Below are 8,978 nucleotides of genomic sequence, written 5' to 3' on the forward strand. Positions count from 1 at the left end.
AAAGGAAGGAGGGGATCAAAAAACCTAGCTATCAAGTTGGACATGAATAAAGCATATGATAGAGTGGAATGGAATTTCTTAGAAAAAGTGTTAATGGCCTTCGGGTTCATTGAGGATCGGGTGCAGCTAGTCATGAAGTGCGTCAGAAGTGCGAGCTACAGGTTCAAGGTGAATGGGGAGTTGTCACAGAAGGTGATACCCCAAAGAGGTCTGAGGCAAGGGGATCCTTTATCTCCTTATTTGTTTATAATAGCAGCAGAGGTTTTCACAATTCTTATGAATGAGGCTCACACAAATGGAGTTATACTTGGTTTCAAAGTCACACCTAATGCCCCTACCATCACTCACCTCCTATTTGCAGATGACTGTATTATTTTAGCTGAGGCAAAGGAAGAGGAGATATACCAGATCATTTTGATTCTAAATGAATACACCGAAGCATCAGGTCAACGCATTAATTTAGAGAAATCAGACATAATTTTTGGAGAGCATGTGTCGATACAAGTAAGAGTGAATATTGAAGAAATACTTGGTATAGCTGTGTGGGATAATCCAAGGAAGTATCTTGGCTTACCAGGTCAATGGGGGAGATCCAAGAATAGAGCATTGGCATGGATAGAGGAACGGGTGATGAGTAAGTTGGAGGGATGAAAAGAGAAGTTACTAAATCAAGCAGGAAAGGAGGTATTGATTAAAGCAGTAGTTCAAGCAATTCCAACATACGTGATGAATGTGGTTAAATTTCCTAAGAACTTTTGTCAGAGATTAAGTGCTAAAGTGGCAAAGTTTTGGTGGACGGCATCGGGCAAAGAACGCTACATTGAAAGAGTTGGGATAAGATAACTACGAGTAAAAAAGATGGAGGTTTGGATTTCAAAAATTTCCATATTTAGAATTTAGCTCACTTGGCCAAGCAAGCATGGAGGATCATAGAGAATCCGGAGTCTCTGTGGGTTAAATTTGTGAAAGCAATATACTTTCCAGATTGCTCTTTTTGGGAGGCTCGAAGGAACGCAAAAGCATCCTGGATGTGGAGTAGTATTCTAGAGGGGAGGGACTTTCTGAGGAGGAACGATAGATGGAATATCGGGAATGGGAGGAAAATAAAGGAAGATAACTGGATTATAGGTTCCAAGAAAATTCAGGATGAACAACATAGGGAGGTGCAATTTGTTAGTGAATTGATTGATCCAGGGGAAGGGTGGAATTCTAGGAAGATCAATTCTATCTTCAGTTCAGAGTTAAAAGAGAAGATTATTAAAACTCCTATTAGCTTATTAGATAGAGAGGATTGGTTGGTGTGGCCATATACTTTGGATGGATCATACTCTATTAAGTCGGGCTATTATGTGGCAAAGAAGGAACAAATGGGAGTGAAGGGGGGAGAAGCGTCCACAAGCAGTGACTTAAAGGAGTTATGGGCAGAAATTTAGAAGATTAAAGCTCCTCAAAAAATAAAGACATTTGTGTGGAAAGCTGCACATAATATTATTCCAGTCAATGAGAATCTGTTCAAGAGGAGAATTGCTAAGAGTCCTATGTGTCAAATTTGTAACTTAGAAATTGAAAGCACAGAGCATGCTATTCTGTTGTGTCCTTGGACGAGAGCTACCTGGTTCGGCGCCCAGTGCCAGAAATGCCCAACTACGGATACAGTTTCATCATATAGAAAGTGGATACTGGAATGTATACAGAAAATCAGATGAAGCGTAAAAACAGGGCAAGATATTTTGATCATTAGGATAGCCTTTCTTAGCTGGGAAATATGGAAGACTAGAAACCAAGCAGTGTTTCAGAAAATAGGAATCAATCCAGCCAGCACAATCCACAGAGCAAAAATGGCAGAGATACATTTCATAGAAGCAACACAGGATAGGCATATAGAGAATCAACAACTAGTAAAAAGAAAAATTAGAACCATTACCTGGAGACCTCCCCCAGAGCCTTGGGTAAAGGCTAATGTTGATGCATTCTTTAAAGCAACAATGAGGACAGGAGCCACTACAGTGACAATCAGTGACAGCACAGGAAATCTTGTAATTGGGGAATCAACGAAAATTATGGCGTGTTCTAGTCTAGCAGCAGAAGCTTTAGTAATCAGGCATGCCATTATTCCATCAAAAAGCATGGAGATAAAGGTGTTAATAGAATCAGATAATGTAATGCTAGTACAGACGTTAAAATAAAAAAGTAGAATAGGTGAAATTGATCCTATTTTATTGGATATTTTTGAACTCACAAGAGGAGAAACCGAATTTGGCTTCACATGGACTCCAAGAGAAGAAAATCGGTTGGCTCACAAGGTTGCAGCATTGGAGGCTATGGGAACCCTGGAGAGATCATGGATCATCAGACCGCCCTTAGAAATAATTGTACAGATGCGCAAAGAATCACCCTGCAAGTTAGAACAACATAATTATAAGGGAGGAGCATTGACGAACAGAAGTGCAACGATGGCAGGGAAAGAGGAAGATGGTGAATATCAACACAGCAGGTTATTAGGCGCGATATCAATGCAATCTCTGATGAAAGGCAGCGGTGGCAACTGATACCAGGCTGAAGAAGGAGAAGAGTGGCGTTGTCATTAGGAGTGGTTGGAGAAAGAGAATTTGCGTTAAGAGTTTGGAGAACCCATCGTGGGAGTTAGCTAATTTGAATGTACTATGGAAATTGATTCAACAAAAAATTCAAGGAGAGAAGCGGGAGTTAGTTTCAGATAGGTTGGGAAGATAAAGATGGGTTTAGGTTTTGGCTGAGGTGTCTTGTTGGGCTTATAACCCATGACCAATAAAAAAAACCAAAAAAAAAAGTTAAACTCATCTCATCTCAATCCAACATTCCTCTACTCGATCGGTGGGAGCTCGTTGGTGCTTTTGAACTTTAATTTTCACAAGTTGCTACCAATGCGACGTTTCTGCTGCCAGTGGTGCCAATTCTGGTACCTTAGCTTGCCTTGGATGATAGAAGGCTTAGGCATATAGATTTCGACCTTGATGATTAGCTTAGGAAAATATTCAAGTTATCCTTTTTGCAGTATGCTTGTTTTAACCTCAAAGAACAGAACAAAATAAAAACTGTGCAACAACGTTTCGTCCTACTTAGCATTTTACTAACAACAAACACACATCGCGTGAACTTCGCCTTCATTGTGCATTTCAGTGTCCCTTTTCTCTGCCGCTGCTACATCGATGATGATGACAACCACATCAGAGAGGACATGTTGTGATAAAGATCGGCGTGAACACAGCAGAACGTCCAGATTCTTCTGCTGATCTGTCAAAAATAGGGGTTGGTTGAACAGATTCACTTCGTATTGGATTGATGGTGTTGAGCGTTGAGAATTGGATGGTGTGTAGTAACAACAAACTGGTGATTACCGTTCAACAACGGAGGAAGAAGAAAGCAGAAGATGTGGCACCGCTATGACAAACCAAGGGGGCGTCGCCGGAAAAAAGTTGCAGCGATGAGGGCCAGACAAAGTTGGACGGAATTGTCCGAGGAGAAGGAGTTGCAATAGCCACAATAGATTAGAGGAAAGGTGGCTACAAAAGACGAGATCATAGGTGGCTGGACTGCCGGACAGGGCGGCGCAACAAGAAAGGGTTTCCACTGTGAAAGCGAATACCTACTCTCTCTCTCTCTCTTACACTCTCTTTCTATCTATCTTTCTCTCTAGATATTTTTAATTCATTGTTTACATTTAATTACTTACTGCATCATTAGCACAGTTACTGTCTTTCAAGTCTGCAGTCAATTTTGTTAGTCAACCTACCACGTTTCGTCCTACTTAGCATTTTACTAACAATACACACACATATATACCTTTTTTATATCAACTATATACTTTCTACTTTCATCTTTCTGGTAGAAATGTACACTTTTTTGTTTTTGATTACAGCTTTATACTTTCTAGCTCTAAAACAGTAAAAAGAATATGTACTTTTATCCTTTTAACAAAAAGAAATTGATGTAGATAATAAGCCGCTGATAGCGTAAATAACCTTCAGTATAGTTATATAACTTGGTTTTGTTAACTATATATATGCTGCACTGGTATCAATAAGTCTTTTTGGTTGTGAACATATGCGCATTATAAAAGAATTTTCGTAAGAAATTAATAATCATTAAATTTATATTTCAAAAGAGTTTATGAATACTTGTTTTAACTTTTAAGAGTTAAATGATAAAATTGTGAAATAATAGAAAAAAAAAGATGAAAAAGTTTTATTAATTGTTGATCGATTAAATTATAAAAGTAAAACTAAATATATATAAAATATTGTCTACAAAAAATAAAAAATAAGAAGATAACATAAAGATAAGATAAATTAATAAAGACTAAAATTATAACTAAATTTATGTATTTTGTTGGACTAAATTTGTAAGACATGAAATTTTTTTATTATTCTCTATTGGGAATTTCGGTAAAGTGGTCATGGCAGCCTTCCCTTCCACTTCCAGCACCAATCATCACTTAAAAAATTTTATGTTTCGTCCATAATCATTGTTGAAGACTAATGGCTTGTTTAGAAGTTTGGCTAAATATTGTCTCGTGCCACATCATTGCCACCGTTGGATGAAAATAGTCAATACTTGTGGTAGAAGACTAAGATGAGTTTTAGCCTGAGCCTCGAGCCATCGACCAATGAGGTGCAGCATTAGCCTCGTCCTTTTGGACTTGCTGTCAAGTAGAGAGTGTAACGCGTGGCTCGCTTTTTTCATATATGTGAATAAATAACGTAAGAGTTTACGGTCAAAGGAGAGTCTGCGTTTCTAGTAAAATTATCCAAATTATTTATTATGCTAAAATTTGTTTTTCATAATGATCAAAACGTATTCTTTTTCTTGGGATATCCTCTTCACAAATACCAGGCAACTGCAAAACATATCAAACGGCGAAATTCGGTGCGACGAGCACTTTACACTACTTTCGAATAACAACAGAAATAACAAATCACACCTCACGATGAACTTCGATGTCATAATTACTCAACTTATTAATAGGAAGGGAGTGGGTGATTCTCGGAACTGTTAAAGAAATGTTTGAGAGTTGGCATGGAATGCATAATAGACAACAGGGGAAGAAGATGTGGATGTCAGTGTTCTTTGCAGTGATTTGGAACATCTGGTTGGAACGGAATGCACGAATCTTCAAGAATGCAAGAGCAAGCCTGGAGGTCATACACACAAGGACGTTGATGAGCTACACAGAATGGAGTGGTGGTGATCCTGGGGGAGGATGAGAGTACTGGGGATAGTAGGGGTTGGTTTATTTGTTGGTAGCTAGTTATGTGTCTTCTTTTTTCTTTTATTTGCTCTACTTTAATGTGTTGAGCTTCCTTTGTTTCAAAAAAAAAAATTACTCAACTTATTAACGTTTATACCTTCTTCTACCTGCAATCGAATCAAAAAAGAAAATACCATCACCACATCGAATCAACAAAAGCTTGAAAACACCCAACAATTCCAATCCCCAATATGATTCTAACACCTTCCAGAGAATATCAATGTTAAAATAAACATCCCTTTACAGCTAAAAAGAACATTCAAAACCAGTATCTTCATAAACATCTAAAGTTGAATACTATGGTGTCTATCACTCTGTATTGACTGGATTTAGCTAGGAAGCCAATATAGTATATGTACAATATGTACAATGAATTGTTTAATTGGCTTAATATGAGGTAAAAATAAAATTTATTCACATTTATCCTAATTTTAAAAGTAACCACCACCACATAATTTCTCTAATTGTACACATTGTATACTATATATATTGACTCCTCATACTTTTTCGTACTTAAATTACTAAAAAAGATAAATAAATAATATTTAATAAATTTTATATGATTTATTTTTTACTTTAAAAAAAATTAAACAATTTAGACACCATAACAAAAGCACCATAAAACTCACCACATCTAAAATCCAACAAAAGCAACATCCGTTCACACGTAAAAGAAACATTGCAAAACAGAATCACTAGAACAATTAAAAAAAAGAAATAATTTATAAGCATAAAAAATTAATTATCATGTATTTTTATATATTTATGAAATTTAATTATAAATACAAATATAAAAATATCCTATATTTTAATAAATAATTAGTGCAACTTCCTGTGCTTTTGTATTCATTGCTTAGTTGGTATGTAATGTCTAGATTTATAAATACAAATATAAAAATATCCTATATTTTAATAAATAATTAGTCCAACAAAACTTACATTGCTTCTTGCTTTTGTATTCATTCTAACTTTCTGTGCAACTTCAGCACAAGAAGCTATGGAAATGGTAGTTGAAAATGAAAGCAATCTATTGACTACTTACATTGTTCACGTCCAAAAGCCTCAGGGTGAGGATTCTCTTCAATATGACGACTTGCATGGATGGTACAACTCACTTCTACCAGAGAGTGCCAAGTCTCAGAACCAGCAGCGCCTTGTTTTCTCATACCGAAACGTGGTGTCTGGATTTGCTGCGAAACTGACAGCAGAAGAAGCAAAAAGCATGCAAGGGAGGGAGGAGGTTGTGTCGATTCGGGCCGAAAGGATCCTTTCTTTACACACAACTCATAGTCCAGGCTTCATGGGATTGCAAACTGGATTCCCATTGTGGAGAGGCTCCAACTATGGCAAAGGCATCATAGTTGGAGTGTTGGACACAGGAATAAACCCTTCACATCCATCATTTTCTGGTGAAGGAATGCCTTCTCCACCGGCAAAATGGAAGGGCCATTGCGAGTTTACAAAGCAGAGGACTTGTAACAACAAGCTCATTGGGGCAAGAAGCTTTGTCAAAAACTCAAGCAGGGATCTTCCTTTCGATGATGTTGGCCACGGCACTCACACGGCCAGCACGGCCGCAGGGAGGTTTGTGCAGGGTGCAAGTATCTTTGGCAATGCTAACGGTACAGCTTCTGGCATGGCACCCTTTGCCCATTTAGCAATTTACAAAGTTTGCCAACTTGATGGTTGCTATGAAAGTGCAATCATAGCTGGTATGGACGCTGCCATTGAAGATGGCGTGGACATACTTTCCCTCTCTCTTGGAGGACCCCCTTTTGAATTCTTTGAAGATTCAATTGCATTGGGCGCCTTTGCAGCCATTCGCAATGGCATTTTTGTTAGTTGTTCAGCTGGGAATGAAGGTCCTGGCGATAGTACATTGTCCAATGAGGCTCCATGGATTCTCACCGTTGGTGCTAGCTCCATTGACAGAAAAATAAGTGCATCAGCCAAACTTGGCAATGGAAAAGAATTTCATGGGGAATCAGCATTCCAACCCAAGGACTTTGCACCAACGCTATTGCCACTTGTTTATGCAGGAGAAAATGGAAATGAATCTTGTGCATTCTGTGCTCCAGGATCATTGGAGAGTGTGGATGTTCAGGGTAAGGTAGTGTTGTGTGAGATAGGTGGAGATATTGCAAGAATAGACAAGGGACAAGAAGTTAAGAATGCTGGTGGTGCTGCCATGATCCTCATGAACAGTGAGATTAGAGGTTATACTACCCTTGCTGACCCTCATGTTCTTCCTGCAGCACATGTGAGTTACCATGCTGGATTAGAAATCAAGGAATATATAAACTCAACCTCAGCACCAACAGCAACAGTCTTGTTTAGAGGAACTATCATCGGAGATCCATTTGCCCCAGTTGTTGCTTCCTTTTCCTCCAGAGGTCCAAACAATGTAAGTCCAGGGATTCTGAAACCAGACATATAACATTTTTACCATGTAACATTTTTTTTATGCCTGTCATAGTTACAAGGCACGCAATAAGTTCAGATTAATTGTGAATTGATACGCGCAAATTAGTACAGAGTACTACAAAGACATTAAGAGACATATACTTGTTTGAAGGAGGAAACAAATATTGCTCTATTAACATTGTTGTATGAATAACATTTAACTTGTTTCAGGTACTTCAATGTCTTGCCCTCATCTCAGTGGCATTGCTGCTTTGTTGAAGAAGTCTCACCCAGACTGGTCCCCAGCTGCCATAAAATCAGCAATAATGACCACTGCTCACAAAGCAAACCTTGAAGGTGAACCTATATTGGACCAATGGCTTGAACCAGCTGATGCATTTGCAACTGGCTCTGGACATGTCAACCCTCTCCAAGCAAATGATCCAGGACTCATCTATGATATTGAACCAAACGATTACATTCCTTATCTATGTGGTTTGGGTTACACAGACAAACAAGTTGGTACTATCTTGCAACAGAAAGTGAGATGCTCTGAGGTAAAAATCATCCAGGAAGCACAACTCAACTATCCCTCATTCTCTATTGAAGTGGGGAATACTTCACAGTCCTACACAAGGACTGACAAATGTTGGGCCTGCAAATTCGACTTATGTTGTGGAAGTTGAAGCGCCTTTGGCTGTTGAAATGAGCATAAGCCCTGCTACGTTAACATTCCAAGAGGTGAAAGAGAAGCTTAGATATCTGGTTGAGTTCATCCCTGAAGATGAAAATCTCAGAGGGAATAACACTTTTGTTCAGGGCTCTATTAAGTGGGTGTCTCTGTCTGGAGAGTACTCAGTTAGCATCCCCATATCTGTCATCTTCAATTGAAAATTTGAAGCATGCTACAATCATACGGTGGATTAATTATTGGCGGCATTTCAAAGTTCTTGTTACTCTTTTTAGTGTCATATATATTAGTATTGCATAGAGTAAACGAATAAAGATTTTTACTAGGGCTAGGAGTCTCCATGCATGTAATTGCAACACTAATTTATGCCAGGTTCTAATGTTAATCTCAGTATTAATGCTGGCTTGCATTTAATTAAACTTGGCAATCTTAACATTCAATTTTGGGTGTTTAATGGATGTATTTCTGAATTGGAGAGTTTTGCTTATCAACAATGATAACTTGATTGATTTTAGAAGTCTTGATTGATGCCTTATCCACACAATGTAGCTTATTGATGTATTGAGATTTGAGAATTAAGATTCATTTGGTACCAAG

General features: G+C 38.1%; 1 pseudogene; it reads left to right on the plus strand.

Annotated features, from left to right (window-relative positions):
* The first annotated feature begins 5,039 nt into the window (after positions 1-5,039).
* On the plus strand, positions 5,040-8,581 carry LOC107640182 (subtilisin-like protease 3 pseudogene; annotated as a pseudogene).
* The last annotated feature ends 397 nt before the right edge of the window (positions 8,582-8,978 follow it).

The sequence above is a fragment of the Arachis ipaensis genome, chromosome B5 (assembly GCF_059453495.1).
Source record: "Arachis ipaensis isolate K30076 ecotype BB chromosome B5, ASM5945349v1, whole genome shotgun sequence".
Taxonomy (NCBI): domain Eukaryota; kingdom Viridiplantae; phylum Streptophyta; class Magnoliopsida; order Fabales; family Fabaceae; genus Arachis; species Arachis ipaensis.